General features: G+C 39.5%; 1 long non-coding RNA gene across 1 annotated transcript in view; it reads right to left on the bottom strand.

Annotated features, from left to right (window-relative positions):
* Window positions 1-16,342, bottom strand: part of LOC111769917 (uncharacterized) — a 66,656-nt gene extending 50,314 nt beyond the window's left edge. The window contains exons 1-4 of the long non-coding RNA XR_011430839.1: window positions 16,209-16,342; window positions 9,961-10,091; window positions 9,598-9,803; window positions 2,792-2,879 (exon numbers count right to left, since the gene is read on the bottom strand). This is a non-coding gene — a long non-coding RNA (uncharacterized lncRNA). The remainder of the gene's footprint in view (window positions 1-2,791; window positions 2,880-9,597; window positions 9,804-9,960; window positions 10,092-16,208) is intronic.
* Between the last annotated feature and the right edge of the window lie 1,763 nt (window positions 16,343-18,105).

Raw genomic sequence — 18,105 nt, 5'->3', positions numbered from 1 at the left:
TGAGAGCTGCTCTTTTTTCAATGAAGTAGGCTACATTACCCGAGAAGCAGAGCCGCAAATGATTTCTGGAAGGAGCAGGAAAATAGAATGCGCTCAGAGTACAGCAATTTAACCCACTCCAACAGACGAAAACATCATCTTAAAAAAATATCTGACATCTTTCCTTCTATATCCCAGTAGGTATGTTTAAGATGATCCAATTTTATGTCGAACAATCATAATTGAGAGGAAGCATAAAGATATGAGTCTGGGGCAGAACTCGTATCGATTGCCTTGACAGGCCAAAAAGGCAGAAATAAAGTATCAATAGCAGCATGCAATATTACCAAGACTGTTTTACATGTGTTTTGCATAATGCTTTTTCAGGCCTTTCTTCCCTGTCCACAAAGATTTTTCTTTTTCTTTCTTTGATCTTTCAAAGTAAATTCTAGAGAAGAAAAGACAAGTGTAGAGAAAAAAAAATAATAAACCCTATACTCTATGTTGTTTTCTTGGCTCAACCAATACGAACCATTTTCTGAGGTAAAAGGGGCATTTATTACGATGATGTGTTTGTGGCTACATTGCTTGAGAAAAATAAAATAAATCAACAGAAGGATGGCAGAGGGAGGAAGAAGCTAATATCTGAATTTTTGATGCAGCTTTTGAATCCTCATTATTACATTGTCTTTTTGTATTACTTTTGATTTATAATATAATCAGAGAACTATAGAAATGTTAACGGCAGTGGTACAGCTTTAAGGATGACAAATTGTTTAGTAATTATTGTCTTTAAATTTGGTTAATTATTGAAGCCTTAATTCTCTGGGTGCCTCTCAGATGGGACCACCACTGGGGAAAGTCAGGGGGAAATGTATTGCCTAGCTCGAAAGGCAGCTTTCATAATTTTGTTGTATTTCTCCCTCGGTTGACCTTTTAAGGGAAGGGACAGATTGTAAATTAAAATTCTCTGCACTAGGGTTCAGTAGCAAAGCTTAAGGTGAGCCGTTGCATTTTGTTTTCTATTTAGATGAGAAATTGTTGCTCATGTTTACACTTTTTTTCCAATATGTGCTGCTCATTATCTTAAAGGAGAGACTGAGAATATTGCAATGATTATTAGCGAGGCTGGTGACGAGGTTACTGAACCATTTGGAGCTGACTTTCCTTTTGTGATGCATAATTATAGGGGTTTATTTACAGTCTCTTTTTTTTTTTTTTTTTGCTTCTTAATGATTCACAGTTTTATTCTTTGTTCTCTCCCCCGTGAAGGGTATGATTTCTCCATTTTTAGTATGAATTATTATTTGGAGTGCTACATTATTCCCTGGAATGCTAGAATTAAAGGAAAATTTTCAAAACTAAGTAAATAAAGAGCTAACTTCACTACAATCGTGTTCTCAAAATCTGGAAAAAGCATACCAAAAAAGGAAGGCATGGAGCCATTATTCAACCAACACGTTTCCCACTCGTATGGCAATCTGGGGGCATATTATGTTGTAAAACATCTTATTCCCCTACTAACTTCTTAAATTGCTCCAGATGCTCTTTAACCATAAAGAAATGTAACGATAATTTTTTTTAAAGCTGCATCATCTGTTTCCATATCTGACTTCCCTGAGATGTGCCAGCTAGTTGGGGAAGTTCAAATCAGAAACAAGTTTATGTAGATGAATCGTTTGCACATAAATAGGGATGAAAGACCAGCATGAGCATGAATGGCTGAGATTACTAACCACCCACTTTAGCAGAGAACTACTTAAATGCTCTGTGACATAATTTCCCCATCCACAAAATGGCAATGATGATAATGCCTACCTGATGGGTTTTTGTAAGGATTAAATTTATTCAGACATATAAAATATTTAGGATCTAACACTGGGAACATGATAAGTGATTAATGAATGTAAACTATTATCTCCTAAAGTTTGCTAATCATCTCTTTGATGGATGCAAGATGGATGCAAGAGGGATGCAAGTTTGGGGTGATTCATAGAGAAATTTTTATTTTAGTATTTAATGTGTATCAATTAGGATGCCCTCGGCTATGAATAGGAGAGATTATTTGTGAATAATAATTTTCAACCAATAAAAATTTTAAAATAAAAATGCCTTAAAACCATATAGTTGGCAAACTATAGCCCACAAGACAAATCTGAACCACTGCCTGTTTTTGTATGGTCTGCAAATCAAGAATGGCTGTAAAAACCATTTGATAAATATTTGCAAACAATTTGGTGATAGGGAGCACTAAAAAATAATAATAATAATTCCATTCTTCTCATTAGTAAATCTGTATTATAACAAATACTCAATTATTATTATATTTTGAATTTCATCAATAAATGGCAAAAATTTGTTTTGCCTGTTGTTATATAAAGACCTCCATAATATCCTTGACTTTTGCCTCTTGGCCTGTAAAGCCTAAAATGTTTTCTATCTGGCGCTTTACTATTCTCTCACATAGTAAGAGGTCCAGAAGCAGAGCAACTCTCAGCTGGTGAAGAGAGTGGTTCTATGATTCATCAACACTGAGATTCTTTCCATGTGTCCACTCTCCCATCCTTAATGTGTGCGCCTTACCTGCAGGCTGACTTCTTTCCTGGTCGCAAGGTGAATTTCTGCAGCCCCAGAGATGCAAAATTATCTTCTTCTGATGTCTCTTTAAGAATAAAAAAACCTTTCCCAGACATCCCCCAGGAGGCCTTCTTTACCTCTGATTGGCCAGAATTGGGTCATATGACCACCCTGAACCAATCACTGGAGAGGGCAATAAGGTTTTGATAACTGGCTTAGACTAACTAGGTCCTACCTTCCTCAACTGAGAATGTGGTCAGCTGTCCTTGAGGCACAGGATCGCAGGGAAGCAGGGTGGATGTATAACCCATCGCACTGGGTGTCTGTCAGAAAAAAGGAAGGGGAAACATGGATGATGGAGAGGTAATCTATAGCTTGTTCATGTCTTCAAATATGTATTAAGAAAATCTAATAGTAGCACATTGAACCATGCTTTCATAGCTGTTACTACTTAGGATAAGGCTAAGGTTCTTTGTTTTTGTTTTCATTTTTTAGTGAGGAAGATTGGCCCTGAGCTAACATCTCTGCCCATCTTCCTCTATTTCACATGTGGCATGCCTACACAGCATGGCTTGATAAGCAGTGAGCAGGTCCACACCAAGGATCCGAACTGGTGAACCCCAGGCCACTGAAGCAGAGCACAAGGACTCAACCGTCATGCCACCAGGCAGTGCCCAAGGTTTCTTTCCTTTTAAGTATTTAAATAAAAATATGAAATAAGATTATAGTAAGGAAAACGTCATGGCAAAAATTGGGATGTGGTACACAAGATGTTAAATCACAGAATGACTGAGATTTAGGCAATTCTGCATGTTGGCCGTTGTTTATGCTTTGCTCTTTGCTGAACTCCTATTGATTCTTCAAAACCCAAATCAGATGTTATCTCCTCACTAGCGTCTTCCCTGAACTCCTCCTATTCTTTTTAAGCACATATAGGATTGGGTTCTCATAGAGCACTGTCTTTTTCTTCTTACATCTCTCATAACAAGGGCCAGGTTGTGTTATTTATGTATCTACTGCTGACTTGGAACACCCTATTTATCATTCAGCCATTCATCAAACACTTATTCAGCATCACTTACATGGCTCACGGAGAATATTTTTATGTTCATTTCTAGCCCTAGCAACTGAGGCATGACATATGTGAGGTGCTCAAGGTATGTTTGTTACACAAATGAAGGAAGAATTGATCAAACAGTTTCATGAATTGACAGCCACTACATATACAGGGTTAGCAAAGGGGGAAAACACATTTTGAACACTTAGCACTTCTAGCAACTTCTTATTTAATTCAAAATGAAACCAGCCAATCTCATAAAATCTCTGAAGTTGCACCACTTTTAGAAATAGGCTCAAACAAAGTTTCCCTGGAGTAGGACTGGATTAATGCGTGGATCCTTAAGGTAAGGCCTTTTGCCCCCAAACATTAACTCTTTATTATTTTCCTCTGCTTTGAGCGTCTGTTACTTTCTTTCTTTTAAGAGAATCCAAGAAAAACTAAAGACGGACTCCTCTCATCATTGAAAAATAATTTTATTCCTAATCTATTTGGATAAAATTTTTAAAATTAAAATTTGACCAATTAGCTACCTTACTAGGTAGTGATGACTTCTCATTTCTCTCAGGATAAAGGCAGATACCTCTAGTATGGCTCTCACAGACCCAGGAAACTCATCCAAAGCTTGCTTTCTTTCTTTCTAATCTCCGGCCCCTCGCTTTCCTGTTCACTCTCTCTGCTACAGCCACACTGGTTTGCTTGCTGTATTTCAAACATGAAGTTCTTCCCACCTCAGGACCCTTGCTCATGCTTTCCCTCTCCTCCGAATGCTCTCTGACTCTTACTTATCCTTGAAGTCTCAGGTTAAATGTTGCTTCCCCAGGGAAGCCTTCCTGGTCTCTCCAAGCTAGACCAGGCTCCCATATCACATGTCCTCATGCCTTCTGTATTTTTTGCTCCAAAATGGTTATCTAATATTTCATTAAATTCATCCCGTGTGTAATTATGTGTCTGATTTCTTTTTCCCTATAAGAAGGTAAGGTCCATAAGGTTAGAGAACGGTGCACTGTGAGCTGCTGTCTCTGCAGTGTTGAGAACAGGGTCCGACACATAGTGGGTCCTCACTAAGACTGGTTGAATAAACAAATAAATGAGCCTGTCCACAGAGCAGCAAGGTCCCTGCCTGGGCCAACCAGTATTCCTCCAGGAATACTCCACATGAATCCCAAAGTCATTTTCTTGTGACCACAAATACTCATTTCTGCATTCACTCAACAAATATTTCCTGAGTACGTGCCATGTGCCAGGATTCTTGTCATCAGTGGAGACAGAGCCATGAACTAAATGACCAAGACCCTGGACTCATGGAGCTCACCTTCTAGCTGGGAGACCAAAAGGGAACAAATAAGCAAATGAACGCCTAACAAAATATCGGACAACAACACAGACTATGAAGAAAGCTCCAGAATTTTCTCCGAAAATATGTTTTTGCGGCGGTGGTGTCCTTTCCCAAAAATTTACTTTCTTTGCTATGAAAAATAACAGCCACCATAAATTTAGCAAGTCTCTGAGCTTAGCACCTCGAAATGACTCTTCATACCAGCCAGCAAGAGTCTGTTTACGTGAGGATCTCTTTCCTGAGTGGGAAATAGACAACTAATAATATATTTCAGGGTTAATTTAACTTTTCAAATTACAAATTCATCTAAAGTGCCATCCACCACCAGGCGATAACTCATGGTGCTGCCAGGTTTTAAGTACTGTAGCCACGGGCTGGCGTTCAACTCCTTACACCCACTTCTTAAAAGATGGCTACCCTGGGATTTATATCAAGCCTACATAATCATATATTGAAGCTTGGCTTATTTATTTCCATGTTTCTGAAGTTCCATTCATCATTTTTCTAAGATGGCCGGTGTGTTACATAATTAATAAAACACAGGAGCCTAGAAAGAATGTCCAGAGAGAGAGATTTGGGCAAACACTGAGAAAGGGTGTCACTTTTTGGTACCGATGAAAGTCTCAGTCTTCGGAAGATCCAGTCTTGACTGGAGGAATACGAAGCAATCATTTTTCTTTCTTTTCCTTTTTCAGCCTTCTCCTGCCTTTCTGTGTTTGCCAAACTTAGATGCTGGTCAGTACTAATTTTTTACCAAGAAAGGAGTGAGTGTGGAGGGAGGGGTGAGGAGTAGAGAATAAAATCGGGAACTCAATTTCTCACCGTTTTGCCTCTGGTGATTGCCGTCCCGGCGGGTAATACCTTGTCTGTGGTTCTGACCCAATTCTTAAACCGTTCTTCTGGTACTCCACCAATTAATCTAATGGGTCATTAATTGCAAACATCTGAAATCATTAGAACCTGATTGAGCACAGAAGCGTCAAGCCTTCCCAAGCTGCAACTGCTTAACCAGCAAATGGGCTCATTGCAAAAGAATGTCGATGTTTACAGCAGATGTAACCCAAACTCGGGTGTTCATTGACACATTGTTCCATTTGTATACAACCACCCTGGCATCTATCTGTTCAAGAGAGCATGATTTATCCAGTGTTATATCCTGGAACTGACAGGCCAAAGATTAGAGCTTAACCCAGATGAAAGCCGAGGCTGTGTGTATTTCTAAAACAAATATTTAGTATCTGACAAGCTCTGGTTAATATTAATTCATGATAGAAAGCAGTCAATTTCAGCTTAGTTCACGCCAAAATCTATTTGGATTTTGTAAATCATTTTTTAGGATTATAGTGTTGAGAATCAGGCAAAAAGGAGACTTGCCTAAAATTAGAAATCTGTGGATCTGGACAGAGCTTTCACAAAACGTCCAGCCTGGCATTATAAACGGGCCGCCCACGAGCGTGAAATCCTCCTGTAGGTGTGTTGTCTTTGACTAGCACAGTGTTCTAAAACAATCCGTTTTAATTATTTGCCAAGTCTGAATTTCTGACTTTTGTTGCAGATTTAGCAATACTCAGTCCAGGTTCCTGCAAGGCAGCAGTCAGCCGGAGCCGACTGGAGGCTGTCCCTGTGGAAGAGACACGTGCTTACCACTTGGCTAGAGCCCCAACTCTCCCTACTATTTACTTTCCCACTTACACCTGCCCAGCTCATCTGACAGGTGAGGAAACCATGACTAGAAAGCGAGAAGGATTGTCCCAGGACGGGCATTTGGTTAGCATCAGAGCTGGAACAAGAACCCAAATCTCCTGGTCCTGCTTCATTGTTTATTTAGTTAGCGTTGCTCAATGCCATCCGCACGGATATGCACATGGTTTTTGGAAGAAAAATTTCAACCTGGTGTTTAGGGAGTTGTTGAAGGCCGTAGAGCATGCCTGGGTCATTAGCATTATTATCAATCACGCTTCATTACAGCACACAGATGTTACTTCTAGGAAATCTGAGTAAGTATCATTTCGCAAAACTGCAAAAATCCGTTAAGACCTTCCCATCTTTATGTACATCTAATTTGAGTGGGCAGTGACTTTCTGCATTAGGATATTGACATCCTTACCTAACCTCATGGCAATTCTGTAATAATAAGTGCGGCTACAGTGTACTGTAAAGATACTTCGTGTGTTCCAAACTGTGTCCAAACACTTTTATCCTTAATATTTGGAGCAATCTTCAAAGATAAGTTTGTTGTTCTCACTTTGCAGATGAAGAATTTTAGGCTCAGGAAGACCAATCTGCTAGACCAGGATTACACAGCGTGTGAATGACAGAGCTGGGATTGCAACCCAGACACGCGGGGTTCCAGCCCCTTCTCTTGCTACCGTATCCCACACTGGCTGGCTGCTGCTGAGTTAAGCTCTTGCCCTATTGGCATACACAAAAATGATGCTCGTACGTCATATGTGGCTCAAAGTAAAGAGGCGAACAAACACAGGAGAGACACGCGGTTGAGAATGGGTTAAATTTTCTGATAGCCTTGGCTTAAAAAATGAATTCGTTGCATTTTTAAAATGTGTTGAAAGCATATTTCTCAGTGTGCAACAAAAACATTTAGGCTTCCCTGTCATTTAGGTGAATTTTGTTTGCATGCTCTCTTCATGGAATACTGATGTTAATTTTTGGTTAAGTTTAATCTTACAAAGTATAAAGCAATTTGATAGAATAAGTAACCTTTCATTAAAGTTCAATACCGTACTTAAGGAAAATGGGACCGTGTGCATTAATTGATAGTTGACAGCTATTATTTCCATGAAAACCTTTTATAGTAAAATTTCTATTTGATGGATTGGAATTTATAAAATTTGCATTTCACTGAGCTGGATTCAACTGGAAGTACTGGGGATGTATTTCTTCTTCAAACAATATTCCCTCTTTACATTTTTATTAAACATGTATTAAGGGATGGGATCTTAAAGAGTACAGCACAGATTTTATTGAATAAGTCAGGTTTATTAGTGCATGAGCACAAGTATTTGCCCTATATTTGACTTTGATAAAACATGACTATTTATGAGTATATTTATCCATAGAGACTTAATTAGTACAGTTGAGTTTTGGGCAAATTGCTTAATAAAGAATTTTATTTTATTTTACTTTATTGTTATTTTTATTTTTTTAACTCACAATAAATTACATAAATATCACCGGGAATTTTTCTTCTTCCAGTCAGCATTTTAGAAGGAAGTAATATTTTCTCAGATTTGGCACAGTTGATTGGAATCACGAAAACGTGGAATGGAATTTTAATAGTATTCGGATTCTGCCCCACTCCACCCCTTTACCAATAGGAGGTTGCTTGAGGGACCAGTAAAATTCAGTCTGGCATTGCTATCCAAGATTTTAACAAATGAAATGATATTAAGATAAAAGCTATTTTTCTCCCATTAATTCTGATCAAAATATTAGCAAGATTTCCCATGGTTTTCTATAAAGCATTCATGTTGAAGGTGTTATTGCCATTTAAGAGATGGGGAGGTTGGGCCCAAGAACAGTGAAGTTACTTGAAATTAAACTAATTCAAGAATCTGTCAAGATCAGAATCCAGGCTCTGAGATCTTTTTCCAAAATGTAGCCACCACATTAAAAGCCTTTCCCCCACGCTGCTCCCTCTACCTGGAATGTTCTCCTCTTTCCCCAGGTAGACCTGGTTCCATGATGTCCTTCAGGGTTCGGGTGAAGTCCTCAGACATGACATCCTGGACCACCCAATCTAGCTAATTGACCCCTCCTATTAGCAACCACTGGAGAGTATGTGTCACGGGTGACAATTATATAGTTATCTGAGTACTTTTTCTGTTGTAGATTTCCCCATTAGACTCTCGATCTCTGTGAGGACAAGAATGGTGTCTAATTTGTCACCCTCCTGCCATACTGGGTATATGGTATGGAGCTGGTTCTCAGTGAATTGTTGACAGAGATTCTTAAAACTCAGAGCTCAAAATTAATTTCTGCAACCACCAAGAAAATCTGTGAGACCAAGGATTCCTAGTTTGTATATGGCACAGTTGCTTTCTGTCTTCCAAAAATTGGAAGAGAGAAATTTTAGCCAGATATTTATATGAGCCGCTTAAAAGTCCTTATGGCGTGACACAAATCAGGCAGTTGAGTGCCTCTTCTCAGAAGTCCCATTCATGTCCCTGATGGCCCCTGACGTGGTACCAGCCATGAATCCAAACCCATGGGGCCTAAAGTAGGCTGCTTTAGCCACTTCGGTAAAGAAGCTCTGTTTATTTTCCGCCTCAGTCGCACTGCTACCCTGAAAGTAATTCAACAGAGCAACTTACGGGACATGACAAAAGGTATAGTAACATCTCCTAATGATGTCATTTATTCCTAAGACAACTTGGTACATCGTGAAGAGCACGTGAGGAAATTTCATAAGAAAACAGACAGCTTCGCAATCCCTTGGAGAACTCCGCTAGTTCGGATGTAAGGGCAAGCACAGCTGAAGGGCAATTAAATTCCTGTGAGCCATAAATTCCTGTCTTTTTAGGGAATTTCCCTCTTCTTCTGCTCCCTTTGAGTAAAACAGTTGTTGGGTTCTTTTGGGTATCTTTTCTAACGCTAGGTTTATTAATATAAAGAAACAGCATCTTACCTTATGAACTGGAAAAAACAAAAACTTAATAAGATGGACTAAAAGAAATCTGCTCTGAGTTCATGTAGTTCTTACACAGGTGATCTTGTCATCGCGCCAGGAGCCAACACATTTTTTTAAGAGCCAGATAATAAACACGTCGGGGTTTGCAGGGCGTTCGGTCTGCGTCACAACCACTGGACTCCGCCCTCGTAACACTGAAGCGGCTATAGACACAAACAAATGGACATGTCTGTGTTCTAATAAAGCTTTATTTAGACAAACAGGGGGCTGGCCCGTGGGCCATAGTTTGCCAACCTCTGATATAGGCTAAATTTTTGGATCAAGCCAGATTTTCTAGTGAAGAGTTTAAGAAGAACTCACATTTAGGAAGGTCTGGAATCCGCACCCCCCAAATTCTCCTTGCCACTGCTTCTACCCGTTGATGGATGCCTGAAGTCACACCTTAAAGCTTTCAACTCTTTTCTTGTTAACATATGTTAATAGGCGTGCACCTGTGAGGGAAAAAACTGTTGTGTAGTCAAATATATTTGGGATGCTGGATCAACAAATTCAAGCAAATCTATTTATTGAAGAAGTTTTGAGTGCTTTTAATATGCTAATGTGCCTTGAAAATAGGAGAAGGCAGAGCATAAGCATTTCCTAAATGTATTTGACTACAAAATCTTTTTGTGATGGCATTGGCAGGACTGTTTTCCACCAAACACATCTTCAGAAATGCTATTTTAAGAGACAAATGCCGTTGGGAAGGAGTAATAAATAATGATAGTATCATTTATCGAGTCCTTACCACATGTGATTACATATGCATCATTTCATCTAATTCTTGCAACCACCCTATGAGTTATATCCCCCTTTATTATTAGGAATAATGAAATGTAAAAATAGGTTAAGAAACTTACAATTTAGTAAGTGGCAGAGCTAAGTTTCAAATGTATGTGTGTTTGAGTTCAAAACTCAAGGTCTTAACCTGTACTAAATCTTAGAGTCATTAGTACTTTAGTTTGAAATAAGGACCTTCCTAGAATCAGAGAATTTTAGACCAAGAGGGGCCATTAGAGATATAGTTTAATCCGCTTTCAGAAAAATGCATTTATTCCTTAAAAGAGAAAATCATCACCCAGAGAAAGGACATGACTGGTCCAAGGACATTTGTCCTCAAACTGCAGGACCAGAAAATCGAAGAATGTTGCCTTAATCTCAGTCTAATTCTCTTTCCGAAGAAGACTTTGCTGAGATTTGCTCAGTGGAGGAAAGAGAAGATTATACTAGTCAGGGCTACTTCATTTGCAAGAGGCAGAAAACTCTACTCATACTGATTTAAGAAAAGAAAAATTTGTTGGCTCATGTAACTAAAAAATAGAGATATACTGGGCTTCAGGTATGGGTTAATCCAGGAGTTAAACAATTTCACCCAGACCTGACTCTATTTCCCTGTGTCCTCAGCCAGGTTTTCTTCCTTGGGCTTTGTGTGGCAACATAACTGCCAACAGCCACGTGCCTATATTCTCTCATGTTCAAATTCAGCAGGAAAATAACATTTCTCTTCCTCCAACAATTAAAGCAAAAGTCCTGGGTCTGACTCTCATGTGATCAAATTGTGTTTTGCAGCCACTACTGAACAAAACCTGGTTAGAGGAATAGTAGACACTTAAGTTCAAACTATAAGATAATCTTCTGTGTTGCCAAACATACTCTTAGCTAGGAAGCTATAATCAGTTGCATAGAAAAAAATATATTTAACTTCTCTGAGAATAATATCAAGGGTAAAATGGATATATTAATCTTACCCTGCAGGATTGCTATAAGGATTAAAAATGAAACAAAGTATAGAAAGTGTCTATCATGGCACCTGACAGATGGTAGGTGCTCAGTCAATATTAATTATTTTTCTTTATACCTTAACTACCATCAGATTGAATACTAATAGGATTCTCTTGCTATCCAATTCTGTTCCCATCAAAATGTTCCCATGATGTTGTTCATGTTGTCTTTAGGGATCAAGGGATCCAAGACAGCCAACAGATGTTGTATACAACAAGAAAATCACAACAGTGGGTTCATATTGACAATAAGATTACTCTCAGATCTGTTTCATCTCAACAGGGAAGTTTTTTCCCCCACAGAACAGTTTTTACACAATGGTGGTGCCTTCTGGAGATGTCAAGTTTATAACAGCTTATAAGAGATCAGAAGCCACACTGAAATGAAAGCTCAAGCAAGCTTCTGCAAAAGGCCAACAGAATTACTGAGGGAGTAGAGGGAGAAAAGATGGATCCTGGAGGTACATGAACTCAGAACTGCCAGGAGCAGTTTCACCTACTTTTTGGCTAGCAGTTCTAAAGAACTCAACTAAATCAGTAAGTGGCAAAATTAAACCACGACATCATTTAGTGACTGTTATGTCTTAATGATACTTCTAAATGTGACATAGAATTTGCTTCATTTTCACTATCATCATTCTCCTTACAACTAATGGGACAGATATTTGAGATTCTGGAAGAAATTCAGCATTTTTCCTACTTAACAAAAACAGCTCACCAAAAACTGCAAGAAAATCTTGAAAGCGGCAAGAGGAACACATGTCACACACCAGGGAAAAAAGATGAGATCCACTACTAATTTCCCATCAGAAATAAGGGAAGCCAGAAGGTATTGGAATGACATATCCAAAATGCTAAAAGGAAAAAAAAATCAGTTAACCAAGAATTTTATATCCAGCAAAACTAGCCCCTACTCCTTAGATGTGAGCTGTACATAATGACCTATTTCCAAAGAGTATATTATGGAATGGGAGAAAAAAGAGTAAATTTTCAGTGAAGAAACCTGACAAACACTACCTCAGCCAGTAATCAAGGTCAACATCGAGTCATAAATCATGTTATTATATACCCTTGATATAATGTGAAAATAGCACTTTATCACTGTCCTCTTTCTCCAAATAACCCATAATCCCAGTCTTAACATGAAAAAAAATAAGACAACTTCCAATAAAGGGGCATCCTATGCAACGCTCAACCAGTACTCCTCAAAACTTTCAAAGTCATTAAAAATAAGGAAAGTCTGAGAAACTAACATGATCAAGAGAAGCCTAAGAACACGACAGCTAAATGTAATGTGGCAGCTTGGACGGGATCCTGAGCTAGAAAAAGAACAACAGATAAAAACTAAGGAAATTGGAATAAACTATGGACTTTAGTTATAATAATGTATTAACATTTGCTCATTAATTGTAATCATGTTGCCATCCTAATGTGTGATATTAATAATAGGGAAAACTGGGTATAGGTATGTGAGAACTCTCTGTACTATCTTCTCAATTTTTCTGTAAATCTAAAACCATTCTGAAAACAAAATCTACTTTTTAAAGTCCCAATAAGTTTAAAATAACTAAATTCACACAAAATATGTTTTCTGACCATAGCAGAATTAAATTAAAAACAATAATGAAAACGCAACATATCAGAATTTGTGGGATGCTGCTAAAGTGGGTTTAGAGGGAAATTTATAGCCATACATGTTTACACTTAAAAAGCAGAAAGTTCTAAAACCAATGATCTAAACTTTCACTTTAAGAAGCTAGAAAAAAAGAGCAAATTAAACTGTAAGAGAGTAAAAGAAATAGAAATAATAAAGTATCAGAAAAATACCCCTTCAAAATATACATCTTGAAAAGCACTTATATCCAGAATATATAAACAATCTCTCAATAATAAGACAAACAGACAAATAAAAAAATGGAGGAAAGATTTAAGCAGACCCTTCATAAATATATATATATATATACATATATATATATACAATTGACCAAGAAATACATGAAAAGATATGTTACATCATTGGTCATTAGAAAAATGCAAATTAAAACCAGAATGAGACAGCTATAAGTCCACTAAAATAAAAATGATCTGACAATGCTGAGAGCTGGTGAGCATGTAGAACGCCTAGGGTCTTTAGATGTTGCTGGTACAAATGTAAAGTGGTACAGTCACTTTGGAAAACAGATCTGCCGTTTCTCAAAAAGTTAAAAATATATACACTTATCATACAATCTAGTAATTCCACTCCAAGAAAAAATGAAAACATATGGCTATATTATTTACAATAGCCAAAAAAATGAAAACAACCCAAACATACATCCACTCGTGAATGGATAAACAAAATGTGGTATTATCCATACAATGGAACATCACTGAACAATAAAAAGGAATGGACTATTTATCGATATATGCACCTGCTCTGAAAACAACTTCTTGGCATAAGGGATTCAAATTAAAATATACTTTAACAGAAAGACAATAAAAATCATTGAAAATAAGTACCGGTTGCAATCACTTCTGCTTTCAAGAGATCTGACATAATCCATCTTAATGGAAGGGACCACCCACACACACACACTTTTTTTAGCCTAGGAAACTGCCTCAATAGGGTCCTTTGAGCATAAAACTGAAGCCTTTTAGGTCATAATATGGAAGTCAAGAGTAAAACACAGAAAGGGCTAAATACTTTCATTTAAGAAAGAAAACGGAAATTGATGGCCCTTTGCAGGTAACTCTAGAGACTGTGGGGTGAGGAGTCTGGAAGGGAAAAGATGGGATGTTGAGAGGAGAAGGGAAGACGATCCGGAGCAGCCTGCTAAGAGTTCGGAGGGCGCCAGGCTGTAGGAAATTCCGTGTGGCAGGAAAGGATCTAAAAAGGTCTAGGATCCGTGATGGCTTGCACTGAAATGCTTTCATTCACTAAATATTGGTTGAGCCTCTACTCTGTGCCGTGCTCGCTTCTAGGCACCACAGACCCAGCAGTCAGTCCACCAAACAACAAATTACCCAGAGGTTTCTCTCAACACTTTGAGGTTGTTTTCCACGCTGAGTTGTAATTTCCCTTCACTGCACCCCAAACTGGTGACAAAATTCTGTTATAGACAAAAACATTGTTTTAATGGTGCATTGAGGGGATAAAGGACAACAGATGTTATCCAATGTGAATTAAAACAACGCCAGCAAGAGGAGATGACAGTCACAGGAGGAAAAAGAAATGGCTGAAAACAACTGGTGTCAGACAGACAAACGGGGGTGAGGGCTGACTCAGGAAGCCTTAGCAATACCAAGGCGGTGTCAGGAGATGGCATATACTATGAAGTACGGCAGTGAGGACATGTGGAGGGCTATTCGCTAACGTTTCAGTGCCCCTCCTTTCAGGAAAATGGTAGAATTGCGTGTCCCCGCCTCCTTCAAGTTCAGCATGGTCCTGAGACTTGCATTAGCCAATGGAATAGGAGCACAAGTGGAATTTGTCACTTTCATGGTGATACCTTTTGAAGAAAATGAATCAACAGCCATGTTCTTTTGTTCCCCTGCCATGGCAACCAACGACCATGCAGGTGGTGAAGGCTTTGTCAGCCGGCTTCGCTCAGTGAGAAGACTGCAGAAAGAGTCCCCCAGCTAACTTGAAAGAGACAGAGCGCGCCAGCAAGAAATCAGCCTTTGTTGTTTATAAGGCACTAAAATGTGGGGCTGGTTTATGACCGCAGCACAGCCTCCTTTATCCTGGCTGATACAGGCAGATTGAGCCAGTCTGTGTGGCTGGGGTAGGAAAGCTGTAGGACCCAGGGATATCAGAGATTTTTTAAGATCTTTTTAAATAACAGAGACCTCTGAAGGAACTAGGAAGAGAGTGTGCTTTCAGATGCCAGATTGGAACAGATGAGAACATAAAAGCAGTAAATTCAGCCTTAAGGATTCTAGAAGGTAAGGCAAGCAGAATGACAGGTATACTTGTCTTTTTCTGACAGGAAAAAGTATACACCTTCATTCAGAGACAATACTTTTTATCCCCCTAGAACTAAATTCAAGCTGGATTTGTCCTCTGGGCATTTGTTTAAAGGATGAGCAGCGGAGTGAACAACATCTCCCGCCACAAAATCACAGAAACACTGTAAAACTGGACAGTCCTTTCAGTGACCCTGTCGAGAAGGGAAAAGCATAACTTACAATGGTGAGGCAGAGAAGGCGTTTGCTATAAAAAGTTGAGACAACGTGGACCAAGCAAGCTCCTCTCACACGACCTAAGTCAGGGTTACCCAAACTCCGGTCTTTTGTCAAATATTCTCACAAGCTTTTTCCATGGCCCCCTGCTCTGTGGACTTTAGTTACTTAATATTTTCTTTAATTGATTCCCATTTATTTACTTAGATTTATTTTAAAAGAAAAAATTGATTTGGATAGTGTAAATTGAAAACCAATATCATTAACCATCCATGGAAATGAATCGAAAATCTCCATAATGATAAATACACGTGAACACAAGACAATGCATACAATTATTCAATTTTATCTGGATATGGTAACTTGCTAAGCTTTATAAGCCTGAGGCTTGCCTATTGTTAAAAGGGGGATTACAAAATGATAGTGTCAACCTGAGTCTTTCTCCTTCACTAACCAGGATTAAGGAGAATTATAAGGAGAATAATTTTAATACTAAACAATTCAACTACTACCTAAAATCATCTCAAGTACTCCCTGTGGTAAGTGGTCCACATTTGGGGAAATACGGACTGTGGTCGCCATGAAAATGGGGCTCTCAGATTTCTGATGATGGGGAGCACAACTGACCGGTAAGCCCAGATGCTGTACCCTGAAATCCTTCACCGCGTGGCCACAAAGGCCATACTGCCCACAGGCTGCTCCCAGCCAGTGACTGAGGGCAGCCAGGTGCTGAGGCAGGGAGCCAGAGTTCTCCTGGAGACATGGTTCTCCTCCCACAGGCCACTTTGTCTCATTGGCCAGGTCAAACGTTCTTAGAACTGCACTGTACTCTAAGAGGCTTCCATCCAAGCTCTCTCTTTCACAAGGATCAGACCCACACCACAGTCTGATGCCTCTCCCAGGGTCTCTCCAGGACCCCACCACCACCACCATTTTCCTTTGTAAGTATTTCCCCTAATAAGCTCACTCGCGAGTATCTACCCCGCCTTGTGACTGCTTCTCAGAGAACCTAGACTCACACATTGACGTTCCTCACGCGAAATGAACAGGCAGGAGAAGTCCCACTAATTGTTTTGTTCAAATATCAGATGTCTCAAATAAATCTCAGATGGGGTCAATCTCAGTCTAATCTTCCCAAAAACAGACACAGTACAGATGGCCTATATTGTTGACTGAAGTAAAAGATGCAAGGTGTGTGTCTAGGGATGAAGGAAGGCAAAGCTGAGATTTTGTGGTGGAAGTTTAAGCGCTGCATTTAGGCAAATGTCTGCTTACCTTTTAAGACCAAGCTCAAACCTCACCTGCTCTGAGAAATCTTCCCCCGCCTGACCAGCCCGCATTGGCCCGGTCTGTTTCTGCATCCCCACAATATCCCATTGGCGCACTCTTTCCTGAAGGCACTTAGCACATTGCATTGGAAAGAGAGTGGAGTCATCTCTTATGAGAATCAGGTTGAAAAGGGAGAGCCTGGAGCAAAGATTATGTAAGGAAAAATTATCTTTCAAAATCCCTTAAAAAGGTCTTGGGATAGAGATGGACATACAGTTGTTCAACGAGTTCAGTATGGCTAGTTTTTCCTCCAGTGTTGGAAAAATCCCTGTGCCTCCCATTAAGCACTTTGTAAAGTAGTTGGCTCACGTTTAAGGACCACATTGCTTGGAAAATAGAACCACATTGAATCTTTAAATGCGAGAGTCACACCTAACAGGAGATGTTCTGTGAGAGGTACATGTAATCTGAGGCTCACTGAGAAAACCCCAGCTTCCTCTCCCCATCACGAATTCCAGCTAGGGTCTGCATTTATTGAGTGGAATGGCAGGCCTGGCCATTTAAGTAATTATTTCTTCCCCTTACTTTTTAAACTTCATGTATAGTTGAATTCACAAAGGTTAAACCCAGTATCTCCTATACCATCTGTCTCTCTCTCTAGAGTCCAGTTGACAGGAAGCTTCCTAGAATCTACCACAGTGTGTACACAGCTGGTGTTGAAAATATTAGGGATGGAGGAAGGAAGGGAGAGAGGAAAGGAGGGGTAGATGCAGGAAATGGACACCAAACAAATTGATTCTTACAAGGTGTCTTAGGTTGGTTCCCCCAGAAGGAGACCCCAAGACAATGATATGAATGGAAGGTGATTCCAGGAGCATGACGAAGGGGATGTGAGGCAGTGAACAAAGGATGGAAGACAAGTGAATGAGCAGACGACTGCCAAGGGCAAGTGGGGCTCAATCCTACCAAGGGTTTCTGGGAGACAGTGCAGAGCACGACTTAAAAGTCTCCAGTATGAGCGGCAAGGGGGCTGGAATATTTATCCACCAACTCCACCCGCAAGCACAGGCCAACATTCCTGTGGTGAGAGAAATCCCTCCAGCTGATTCACGAGCGTCACAGTAGAACGTCAGAGGCACGTAGGAGAAAGATGAATACTGGGGGAAGGAAGATGGGTGGGACGCAAACATCCATTGTCACAGAACGGAATGGCATCCTGTTCCTTTTATTTCAATCTGTGCTCATTTTCTTTCCA

Source organism: Equus caballus, chromosome 22 (assembly GCF_041296265.1).
Source record: "Equus caballus isolate H_3958 breed thoroughbred chromosome 22, TB-T2T, whole genome shotgun sequence".
Classification (NCBI taxonomy): Eukaryota; Metazoa; Chordata; class Mammalia; order Perissodactyla; family Equidae; genus Equus; species Equus caballus.
This window is presented reverse-complemented; position numbering and strand designations above follow the sequence as displayed.